At 32.6% G+C, this 13,635-nt stretch overlaps 1 protein-coding gene across 1 annotated transcript in view; it reads right to left on the bottom strand.

Annotated features, from left to right (window-relative positions):
- LOC106074657 (uncharacterized) overlaps positions 1–13,635 on the bottom strand; it is a 119,919-nt gene that overhangs the window by 33,741 nt on the left and 72,543 nt on the right. The gene's annotated exons all lie outside the window — the stretch shown is intronic.

Here is a 13,635-nt window from a genome sequence, read left to right as displayed (position 1 = left end):
TGTTGCTTAAAGGAATTTTTTTTTTTCAGATGCAGGTTTTTGTAAAAAGAGGTTTTACAATTTTTCAATGTCTGATAAAAGCAATGTTTCGACTGTAGTTTGCGGTTTTCCAGATTTTGCTATAACTAAGAAGAGATATTGTAAGACGATCACAAATCATCATCTTCTCTTAGTGATGCTGAAGCGAACATTTTATCCACTGTGAGTCTATTCTAAACTTTTGAGTGTTCAAAAGTATGTCAAATCTTTATCTATTGATCAGTGTTATCATCTGGAATGATCCTCCAGCTTAAATGGTTATGGCGTCATTACTTAAAACTTTGTTGCATAAAAGGTACATAGACAATCAAGGAAAAAATGAAACCAAATCCCCTTTTGGATTCGGCCATGCTTAATATTAGTTCATGTAGACACAATTAGGATATTTAAATAATATGTTCCGATTTAAGAATTTAAAAAAAATCAATAGACAGGGTTAACTAAGATACAATTCATATGCGTGTATGAGTAATTTCCATTAGTAGGAAATACAATTTTAAGTCTCGACAAGCTGGAATGAGACCCAGTATAGTAGATCCACAATTCATTTGTTTCATTCTTGTAGACCCCTTGGAAGTCTATGTAGACCACTTTGGGAATTACTGCTTAAGAAAGATGTACTGTACTCTCAGCATAACCATAAACGGGCGGCCTAATTCCAATCACGGGTTTGCAGATGAAGAACTCATTGGTCTGAATTGTTCAAACCAAATCTCATTGGAGAAAATGCAGATCAGGTACTAGCTCTTCTGCCAAAACTGGATTCTGCAGCTAGAGCAGTTGGGATGGGAATCAGTGCAGAGGTAGTACGACATGTTGTATACAGTTGAATGGCCAGACATTAGAAGCTGAATCATTTGAATACTGTTATAAACCTGGTGGTGGCACAGATGGGGGTAGTGGTTTGTGTGTAGTCAGCCGACGCAAATCGCCCCAGGCCAGCGCTAGACGAGCGGTCAAGCGCGACGAGTTACGACTGTCAGCCGAGTCGAGCGTCAACAGGACAGTTCGGGAAGGATCGCCGACGTGAACAGAGCTCAGGAGCTTCACGAGAGTTATAGTCATCTGACCACCTAGAAACGTCGAGCGGAGTTCTGTCCGGTTCTGAACAATTCAGACCAATGAGTTCTTCATCTGCAAACCCGTGATTGGAATTAGGCCGCCCGTTTATGGTTATGCTGAGAGTACGTACAGTACATCTTTCTTAAGCAGTAATTAATTACATTGATGTACAATGATTGTCGAAAGGCTTGACAATATTGTCTTCTCTTTTTAAAACTGTTTCGGCATTCTTGGATGCTTAAGATCCAATTTTAAAACAAATTAGTAACCAATTGGGCATCACGGTCTATTAAACAGCTAAAAGGTGATAACATCAATCTGATAGAAAAGAAGTCGATATAGTCTCAGTAATTCTTGAAAAAAATATAATTAATGAAGCAAAACATTGGACGGGGTAAATTTACAAACTGTCAGGAAGATGATTTTTTGAATTATGTGGAGCATTTAAATGCCATATATCTGGATGTAACATTACGAGAAGAACTTCTTGGAAAAAATACTAATGAAGAGCTTTAAGTAAAATTTTTTTTTTTACATTCTCTTCAGGCTCTCTTCAAACTGCACCACACGACACAACGAACTTATAGAACCTCACAACTCAGGGCTCCAAAGTATCAGTCAATTTAATTGCAAATACATTACAAACACTGTACTGTTCGCAACAATATAACAATAACTGTCCAAAAACCTAGCCTTGCTCCGCCTGACTTCACACACCGTGCTGGTTCTCGCCTCGAACTGGTCACATTGCGAGGTAACGTGAAGTGAAGTCTTTCTAACACACTCGCTCTTATATAGTGTCTCTACTGGCCTACTCGAACCTTCTTGACCACTCCAGTTGATCACTTTCGCCGTGACTTGCGTGCGTAATATTTACACACAGGTCGTTGCCGAACTGGCGTGTAATGTCACTGGTCACAGTTGACCGCTTTTCCTGCGATGGACTGTGACGATTTGGGTAGGCTAAAAACACACAGCACTACCCCCATCTGTGTCACCACCAGGTTTACAACAATATATATATTGCCGGGGGGGGGGGGGAATCTCCCCCCTCCCCGTAAAAAATCCTGGCTACGGCCATGATTTAGTCTATGTCTTTGTGCCAGTGAAGTATTACCATACCATCAGCTGATGGCAAAGTTAACTAGACTGCTGATGGTTGCTGTATAGAAAAGTTTAATTATTGTTTTGTCGATGTTAAATTTCCTTCGCTTTCTAAGATGGAAGAGTCGTTGGTGAATTATGTTTCCTAAAATCTATTATCATTTCTTTAGTTTTCTGAACATTTAAAATTAGAAAGTTATCTATACACTAGTTATCTATATATAGGCCTATGATTGGTTATTACATTTAAAAAATGTATGATTATATAAATTTTGTTGCTTTTTCATATTGTATTGCATACTCAGCGGTACGCTGTTGCGGTTGCCCCACTTGCCACCCCCTAAGGCCGCGACTGACAATTAGTTTGGATCAGTCATGTAATTAAATTTGTAATACATGTAGACAAGTGGTCTAGGGGAAGGGACGATTTCGTGAAATGGGGGGGGGGGCGCTGTGAACCAAAGGGATGGTAGGATGCGTTGGGCACAATGGGAGGGGGGGGGGGGCGTAGTGAAACGTAGAGATGAAAGAAAAGACTGGATGTGCACTGAAACAAAACAAATATTAAAAAAAAAAAAAACTTGAAAAATAACGATGGCATACTAAATATAGACAAATTAGTTAGCTTGCATCTAATTTAAGAAAAGAAACATTAGAAATTAAGTTTAGAAATCCATTTTTTCTATGTTTGAATTCTCTACAGAGCCTTTCTTCCACGCACTCGCTACCTTAACCTTCACTCTTCTTTTACAGCCTAACTCTTCACATTGACTTTCTACTCTTATCTTATAAAATACAGACGTTACTTCAAAAAAGAAGATGATTACGTCTACGAGTGTTCCTGGGTCAATCTAGTCATGCATGTTAGTCAATAACTTAAATTCTGCCAAGTCATTGGTTTGCCTGGCTAGCTCAGGTAACCCATTCCATGCTATATATAGCACTAGTGTAGAAAGAAGCACTTGTACAAATTTGTCCTAGCATATGGAACGAGGAATGTACCTTTATCTTTGTGACTTTCTGAGTATTTTTTAGGTTTTGTATATGAAGATTATGGTTCAGTGTTTTATGTATGATTGGTACTTTACTTGTAAGTCTTCTATCCTGAAGGCTTTCCAAATTTAGTGATTTTAATAATTGTGTTACTATAGTGAAATGTGAATATTGGTTTATTATGAATCTAACTGCTCTATTTTGTGTCTGTTCCAGTTTCTTAATGTTTTCCTGAGTTGAGGGGTCCTAACCAAGGTTAAATATCATTTTAGTTTTATGTTCTTATTGGATTTGTAGAAATTTCTTTTAATAAATCCTGCTTTGTTTGATTTTTTAAAATAGTTTCATCAATGTGGGGGATTCAATGACATTCATGGTCATCTGATCATGCGACGTCACGTAGTCCTACCTTCTTGTGTCTAGCCTGACCTAGTGTCCCGAAGCGTGAGTCCTACTTAGAAGATGAAAGTGGCATCACTGGCGGATCCAGGGGGGGGGGGCGCGGACGAATTTTAGTATATAATTCACACAATTTGTATACAAATTTATTACTTATGTTAATAATATATACTAATTATTTATATTTCAACCTATTTTTTTATTATTTCGCCCCCTCCTCTAGTATGTTGACCGATTTGGTGGGGTCGGGAGGGGGCAATGGTATCAATCCCGCCCCCCCCTTACACTTTCGAGTGGGGGGGGCGGTCCAATTTATTTGTAGAAATCACAGCTTGCTAACAGAATCAATTAAATATCTATATGATTAAAACTTGTTATTGATATTTTAACCGATCTTTATATTATGTCGTTCCCTGTTTACCGTTGGGGGGGGGGGGGGCGAATACCTCTACTGCCCTTCCCACCTAAACCATTTGAGTGGGGGGGGGGGGCGGTCCTACTTTTATGGAGAAATCATAGTTTGTGAACAAAATTAGTTGAATTAATCTATAAATTTTATATTATGTCGCTCCCTTTCTGGTATCTTGGTCGATTCGGTGGGGTTGGGGGGGGGGGGGGAGGGCAATTGCATGTACTGCCCTTCCCACTCTAGCCCTCTGAGTGGGGGGGGGGCGGTCCTATTTTTGTGGAGAATCATAGTATGTGAACAAAATTAGTTGAATATACTATATAATATAAACTACGTATTGATATGTGAACCCATTGTATATTATGTCGTACCATACTCTAATCTCAAATTTTATCATTAGTAAATTTAAATGAAAAAGGGTTGCACCAGGTGGGAAGGGCGATATATGCAATTGCATTTCCCCCATCGGACAAACCAATATTTTTATTTTATTTTATAGTTTAGAAATTACAAAATGTAAAAAATCTGCCACTAATATAATTTATATATACTATAATTAAATTCTTATATCGAGTCGCCCTACTTTTTTTTTTTATTCTTTAATGCCAAATGCAATCTTTAGCAGAAATTATTAAAGGAGCGAGGATTAATCGTTTTAATCTACCGCCCCTCCCATTTCCAGAGTTTATGTAATTTCACATGAATTTATCATAATTATTTTAAGAAAGACTTTGCATTGGAAAAGTTAGAATTCAAACGAAACTTGAGAAAAAATTGAGATGAGTTCTAAACCGAAAAAAATACATTTATAGTAGCCTTTTCCCAACCTTTACTCAATCGGATATTTTTCTAGTTAAATAAATTTGGGACTATAACTCACAACTTATACTACGATGTTATTGAATATTATTTATCGAAAAATTTTTTTCGGCGGCGATCCTCAAAGCCAAAATCTAAATATGTGGGGTATCTTATCTTTTCAAGGAACAAATCGGTTTTATTTGCAATGTATTAATAGCCTATAAATTCATATTAGAATATCTTTCAACTACAATATTATTCAAAAGGTCCTTTTTTTTAATAGTATGAATAATGAGCTTTAGGTCAGGAGAATGCGTTTCTGCAGTGAAAAATGCCAGAAAACGCTTTTGGCGTCGGGGCTTCGCCCCGAACTCCATTGATGAATAATGAGCTGTAGATGTCAGGAAAATGCGTTTCTGCAGTGAAGAATGCAAGAAAACGCTTTTGCCCTTTCGGGCTTCGCCCCGAACTCCATTGATGAATAATGAGCTGTAGATGTCAGGAAAATGCGCTTCTGCAGTGAAGAATGCAAAAAAACGCTTTTGTCGTCGGGGCTTCACCCCGAACTCCATTGATGAATAATAAGCGTAGATGTCATGAGAATGCGTTTCTGCAGTAAAGAATACAAGAAAATGCTTTTAGCGTCGGGGCTTCGCCCCGAACTTCATTGATGAATAAATAATAAGCTGTAGATGTCAGGAGAATGCGTTTCTGTAGTGAAGAATAGAAGAAAATGCTTTTAACGTCGGGGCTTCGCCCCGAACTTCATTAATGAATGATGAGCTGTAGATGTCAGGAGAATGTGTTTCTGCAGTGAAGAATGCAAGAAAACGCTTTTGGCGTCGGGGCTTCGCCCCGAACTCCATTGATGAATAATAAGCTTTAGATGTCAGGAAAATGCGTTTCTACAGTGAAGAATGCAAGAAAACGCTTTTGGCGTCGGGGCTTCGCCCCGAACTCCATTGATGAATAATAAGCTTTAGATGTCAGGAGAATGCGTTTCTGCAGTGTAGAATACAAGAAAATGCTTTTGTCGCCCCGAACTTCATTGATGAATGATGAGCTGTAGATGTCAGGAGAATGCGTTTCTTCAGTGAAGAATGCAAGAAAACGCTTTTGGCGTCGGGGCTTTGCCCCAAACCTCACTAGGGAACCTTATAGCGTTGCCCCACTTTTTCGCCGAAGGTTGAGAAATGCTGCTTTTTAAAATTCTCATATATATATATACTAGACATATGTTACCCGCGACCCGCGGGTCTTTATTTGCGCATTACTTTCGATATAGTCACTGAGAGTGTTTTGTAAGCAATTAAACGAAATAATAATGTAATAAGTAAAGCGAATGTGTCAATGTAAAAATAGTGTGAATAATGCTATCAAATCAAAATAGCTAATAGGCTTAAATCCATTTTTTTTAAATTAAAACATTTCTTTTAAATAATCTAGTGGATTGGATTTAGATGTATGTTAAACGTAGCTAATGATCCTTTCACGTTATTTCAGTTTCGCTACGAAAATAAAATTAGTTTTGCGAAAATGGTTTACCCAAAGTCGATACATTCTTATCTATTAAAAACGAAAAGAGCGATAGCTTTGTTAAATAAATGGGATTATAAAGTGAACAATTAAACGAAATAATTTTTAGTACGCGATTCATGAATGAATATAGATCTAGGCCTATCTCAACTCGGCTTCGCAGCTTTCGTAAACGAATGTAACTTTAGAAAACCAATTTTGAATGTTTATTTGATCAAAATATGAAATGAATGGACTTTAATTAATATATTTATGTGTTAAAGTATTAAACTATCTGTGCGAAGAGAAGTTTCATCATCTTAGAGTTGGATTAGAGTTTTAGATTTAGGGATGGGATTATAAAGTAAACAATTAAACGAAATAATTTTTAGTACGCGATTCATGAATGAATATAGATCTAGGCCTATCTCAACTCGGCTTCGCAGCTTTCGTAAACGAATGTAGCTTTAGAAAACCAAATTTGAATGTTTATTTGATCAAAATATGAAATGATGGACTTTAATTAATATGTTTATGTGTTAAAGTATAAAACTATCTGTGCGAAGAGAAGTTTTATCATCTTAGAGTTGAATTAGAGTTTTAGATCTAGGGATGGGATTATAAAGTAAACAATTAAACGAATTAATTTTTAGTACGCGATTCATTACGGTATTGTCTAATGAAAGAATGTTCGTCAGGAAATCTGTAATCACAGATATAAGGAACTAATTAATGTAAAAAATGCTTTTGAAACACAAAATTGAAGATTAATTTTATTATATAATGAAATCAATGGATCTTCTTTTGTATTTTCATGTGTCAAAATAAAAAACTATCTGCGCAAAGTGTATTTCTTAAAATTAGATCTAGGTCTAAATCCTTTCTATCTTTTCTTATGTCAACATTGTAGACATGGCCTAGATCCATAAAATACTATAGCTGTAATAGAGTCGGACAACTTTATTTTTTTTGAGGGTCTTACATTTGTTTTAGGGCTACAATACCTTCACTAAGGTCTAAGTTGGTACCCAAGGAACATTCCTGCCTAGTTTTATCAAGATTGGTCAAGCGGTTTTGATGTCTATAAGTAACATACATACATACATACATACATACATACACCACACATTCTACTTTATAATATAGATATACTAGACATATGTTACCCGCGACCCGCGGGTCTTTATTTGCGCATTACTGTCGATATAGTCACTGAGAGTGTTTTGTAAACAATTAAACGAAATAATAATGTAATAAGTAAAGCGAATGTGTCAATGTAAAAATAGCTAATAGGATTAAATCCATTTTTTTTTTAAATTAAAACATTTGCTTTTGAATAATCTAGTGGATTGGATTTAGATGTATGTTAAACGTAGCTAATGATCTTTCACGTTATTTCTCTTTCGCTACGAAAATAAAATTAGTTTTGCGAAAATGGTTTACCCGAAGTCGATACATTCTTATCTATTAAAAACGAAAAGAGCGATAGCTTTGTTAAATAAATGGGATTATAAAGTGAACAATTAAACGAAATAATTTTTAGTACGCGAGTCATGAATGAATATAGATCTAGGCCTATCTCAACTCGGCTTCGCAGCTTTCGTAAACAAATGTAGCTTTAGAAAACCAAATTTGAATGTTTATTTGATCAAAATATGAAATGAATGGACTTTAATTAATATGTTTATGTGTTAAAGTATAAGACTATCTGTGCGAAGAGAAGTTTTATCATCTTAGTGTTGAATTAGAGTTTTAGATCTAGGGATGGGATTATAAAGTAACAATAAAACGAAATAATTTTTAGTACGCGATTCATGAATGAATATAGATCTAGGCCTTTAACTCGGCTTCGCAGCTTTCGTAAACGAATGTAGCTTTAGAAAACCAAATTTGAATGTTTATTTGATCAAAATATGAAATGAATGGACTTTAATTAATATGTTTATGTGTTAAAGTATAAAACTATCTGTGCGAAGAGAAGTTTTATCATCTTAGAGTTGAATTAGAGTTTTAGATCTAGGGATGGGATTATAAAGTAAACAATTAAACGAATTAATATTTAGTACGCGATTCATTACGGAATTGTCTAATGAAAGAATGTTCGTCAGGAAATCTGTAATCACAGATATAAGGAACTAATTAATGTAAAAAATATAATTTTATTATATAATGAAATCAATGGATCTTCTTTTGTCTTTTCATGTGTCAAAGTAAAAAACTATCTGCGCAAAGTGTATTTCTTAAAATTAGATCTAGGTCTAAATCCTTTCTATCTTTTCTCATGTCAACACTGTAGACATGGCCTAGATCCATAAAATACTATAGCTGTAATAGAGTCGGAGAACTTTATTTTTTTTGAGGGTCTTAAGTTTGTTTTAGGGCTACAATACATACACTACGGTCTAAGTTGGTACCCAAGGAACATTCCTGCCTAGTTTTATCAAGATTGGTCAAGCGGTTTTGATGTCTATAAGTAACATACATACATACATACATACATACATACATACCCCTCACATTCTACTTTATAATATAGATGTGTGTGTGTGTGTATATTATATATGTGTATGTGTGTTCTGTAGTGATGGGAACTAAACTAAATTTTTTTAGTTAAACTAAAACTAAGTTTGAACTAAAAAAAAGTAATTAAACTTTTAGTTAATCACAAATTGAAAAAATTAGTTAAACTAAACTAAGAAACTTTAGTTAAACTTTTACTAACTATTTTGACCTTTTTTAATGACGAAACAGCCAAAAATGAAAAATATAAATAACAACCAATCTCTTTAGCAAAATGTAATAAACATTTATTTGTGCACATGAAAAAAGATTTAAATGTCTTTATGGGATAGATGTAGATCTTAATAGAATCACTAAAATGATACTATTATAGAAAGAAATTAGAAGTAATTGTCCAAGTTCTAATATAAGTTACCTTTTTAGAAGTAATGATAAAACTGCATGTTGACTCTCTAACTAACTTTAGATTCTAGAATATTCTGGATCTAATATCTTCTACAAACGAAATGATCAGAAATATAATTTGGATCTAGAATTAGATCTTGCTACTAGACCATGATCAAATAATTAATATTTTAATCTAAAAATAATTTAAGAAATACTAGTTACTACTACTACTACTACTACTAGATCTAAATAGTCTAGTAGATATCTTAGTAACTCTAGATCTATCTAGAGATTTTAGATTATTATAATTATGATTATAACAAGATATGGGTATTTAGGTCTATAATATACTATAATATAATATACTCTAGTAGATAATACTAGATCTAATAGATCTAGATAGTAGATATAAATATAATTAAAATAGAAGTAGATGTAGATCTAGTCTAGATTTAGTTAATTTAGTAATTAGATCTAGATCTAGTATAGTGACGACTATTATTAGTAGGCCTATTATAGTCATTAATATTATAGATCTATCATCTTTGGATCTTAGGTTCTAGTATAGGCCTAATAAGTAATCTAGAATTTTCTAGATATATCTAGACTCTAATTCTAGAATAGTAGAATCTCTAAACTAATAGATCTAGAAATCTATATTATTGACTTATAATTTTAAATTTACATTTAGATCTAAGACTAAGACTACTAGGAGTTAGACTCACTCTACTTAAGACTAAAATAATTAAATATAGACTATTATGACTATAGATCTAATAGTAGTAATAGACTAATACTAATAGACTAGACGTCGCTAGACTCTAACTTTAGATCTATCTAGTAAAAAGTTTTAAAATAAAGAGTCGACATTTCTTTTAGATCTATATAGTAAAGCAAAATTCTTTGCCTGCAGCTATACAGGAACACACTGGTGTTTAATAAAAAAAGCAGCAAAATGTAGATCTATAGAAGCAAGGAATTATCAGGATTTATCAAGCAGCGAAACTTGCTAGAAATATAATGAACACGTGTATTTTTTTAAAAAGGCGGGAATAGCGGCCATTATAGGGTAAAGGTCAAAAGGCTTTCTAGTGACCTGTGCACCCTCTAGTTTATTCTCCTCTCTATCATTCATTATATATATTCTCCGAATTACATATATCTAAATATTTATTGGTATGACCGTATGTATGTTAAAAAGTTTGTAAAATTTGTAATTAAACTTTTTAGTTTGTAACTAAAAAAAATTAATTAAACTAGGATTTTAACTAAATTATTTTTTTTTAATTAAACTTTGGCCTTAACTAATTTTTTTTAGTTAAACTAAAAGTTAGCAACTTTTTAGTTAACTTTTGCCCATCACTAGTGTTCTGTACACACGTTTATGCATAGGGTTAGGGTTTACTGGGCGTTAGGGTTAGGGTTTGGAAAAAAATCGCCCCCCCCCCCCCACTCCAAAGTTCTGGATCCGCTAGTGAGTGGCATCATTATTTTTGGTAATACATGTTATATTGTTTTGACTTGATTAATTATGCTTTTCAGCTATAGAATATATACTACAATGCAAATATAACCGATTCCCCCCCCCCCTTATATATATTGTTAACGTGTATAGGGTTTAAAAAAATAAATAAAGATTTATATTTTAAGTGTGAAAAGCATATATAGCTCCTATCACTTATTTAATTTTTAAAAGTCGCCAAAAATGCATATTTTTCCATTGGATGACACACCCTAATTAATTCTTGTGGGTGTAACTTGGTGCGGCCCACATCCTCTTGGTGTTAGCGACGCCATTGGATGTTCATTATTGGATGAAATGCATAGATCTAGACGTTGATCTATGTCTATGATGAATGTTTAATTAATAGAAATCACTCAGTATTTGGGAGTAGCGTCCCTTCCTAGTAACTGTTGTCGCTAACTAAGATGGCTTCGTATCATATTCAATATTCTATTGCTATGAGTATGATGATCATGATAGTGAGTTCGAAATCCGCGTATAAACACCGGAAGTAGTATTCCATTTTTCATATAAAACCTGCATAGGTCCATAAACGTTGGTATTTTGAATTTCATAGTAAAATTACATTTTTATTTTTTTTTTGTACAAAATTTGTGCTCAATGTGCTCTAGAATGTTAATATTTTCAAATGGCATGTCCCGATTATTCCAGTGTTGGCTTGTTTTTATTAAAATGAAGATCAAATGACTGCATATTTTTGTTTTTATGTTTGTCAATTGAAATAATCCGTGTTTCATCCTTTTTAAAAGAGGCTCATATGGGTAATTACTTAAAGATTCGTAATTGATAACTTAGAAGCATATTTTCAATCAGATTTAATTAGAAAAACGTCTTCGAGTGAAGTCCTCTCGATTCACTCAAATATGTGACCAATTATCGATAGTTGACATTTTTCAGCACTGAACACTATATTTTTGGACAAGTTGGCAGAAACAAAATTATCCATGAAAACAAGAGCTTTGCTAAAACATATATACATCCATCACTGTCAGTACGTATTTAAATCCATCTCAATCGGCCCCCTATTTATAACCATCTATGATTTGAATAATTTCTTTTTAAAAGCAATTGATTAATCTAAATATAAAATTAATTATTTTTACATAAGGTTAAATAATTTTCTAATTATTCCAATTCAATACAATATATGATTTAATGTAATCTATACAATTTTAAAAAATTCTTATTTATCTTTTAAATAAGTTTGTACCACTAGTCATTTGTAATGTTCATAGAATTTAAGCTTTGTTTGCATCATATAATTATCAACTACTCTAGTTAGGTTATTATTATTTCGCTATAATTTTTTTTTACTATTATTATTATTATATTTTATTACTATTAATTTTAAGATTTTTTGATTAAAATATTATATAGCTATTATTGTTAAATACAAAAATATAAGAAATTGAATTACATTATTAAAGGCAATACTAAGGTTTGTTTTTCACATTTAGGTGAAACATCAAGGACACTTTACACTGCATTAAAAATTGCTAGATGCACCAGAGTTTCTATTTAACTCTCAGATTAATGCTTTTAGTTGTCCTCTAAATTAATTATCAAATCATGATATCTCTACTGTTAGTAAACTCCACTCAATTTTTAAATCAAACTATACCTCAGTCTACACTGGGCATATTAATGAGTTTCTCATTACAAAGGGATTTATCAGGCCCATTAGTATGTATAAAAAAATGTGCTTCACCACAATACTTGGGCTGAAAGAATCTTAGGTTTTTTAATTTATTATCATGAAAAGCACCAAATGCTAAAATGGCTATTTTTAGATGGTAAGACAAAAGTCAATGGCAACAACGCTTGCATTATCTTTGCACTAAAAAAGAAATGAGCAAGACATAAATTTTCTTTTTGTTTACCAAGAAAAAGATGTGGGGAAATTATTATGGATTAATTAATTTAGTGTGGACAGATGAGCAAGAAATGAAATGGCAAATGAAATAAAAGCTGCTTTGAAAGATGTTGGAGTGCCTATTCTTAAAGAAAATATATTGTTTACAACAGCAAATAATCTAAGAATCTGTGAGATTACCCATAGCCTATTAGAAAAATTATGGATGATGCTGAGATTATAATTATTCTTTAATTGTGATAATATTTTACATTTCCTTAAATGTATTTTAATTTTATTTGATTGATTTGCTGATGTCTGTTATGATTGTAAATATGCTATTTTATTTCCAAAAAAACAACAACAAACATTTGTTGCAATAAAAAAAATCTATTTTGATTAATAATCAACCCATAAAATAGAATATCTAGACATTTTTCTTATATAAAATCATGCATTAGGTATTAATATTTAGAATGCATCTATTCTTTTCATAATATTAATTATGTTCTTCATTAACTTGTGTTGCAGATTTGATATAGATTTAAAAATTATTTACTTCATTCTTCAAAAATTACTTAAAATCAAAGCATTACTTTTCAATTTTTTAAATAATATTTTCAGCATAATAATTAATTCATACTTTAAAAGTATAGATACCAGACACTTAAATAAAAAAAAAATTCTCTTTCAAGATTTAAATCTTTCAAAATGAATTTTTAACAAACATAAGTACTTTTCAATTACAAATAGTGTTTTACTATATATTCATTAAGAGTACACTTATATTTCTTTAAATAATAATTATTAATCCTATCAATACATTCAAAATTGATTCAATGTTACATGCAATAAAGAGAAACTCAAAACAAAATTAGAAAAAAATTGAGGATCATTCTTGTCACAAAATTAGATAAATTGGCAGCACAAACAAAAAAATACTCTTGACCTATTTCCCAGTTTGATTCAACTTCCGGTAGTGAACAGAAATGACATGGATCTAAAAAATCAAGACTTTCCCCCTCTCAA

Source organism: Biomphalaria glabrata, chromosome 9 (genome assembly GCF_947242115.1).
Source record: "Biomphalaria glabrata chromosome 9, xgBioGlab47.1, whole genome shotgun sequence".
NCBI classification, from domain to species: Eukaryota; Metazoa; Mollusca; class Gastropoda; family Planorbidae; genus Biomphalaria; species Biomphalaria glabrata.
The sequence above is the reverse complement of the archived record's forward strand: the minus strand, read 5'-3'. Positions and strand labels throughout refer to the sequence as shown.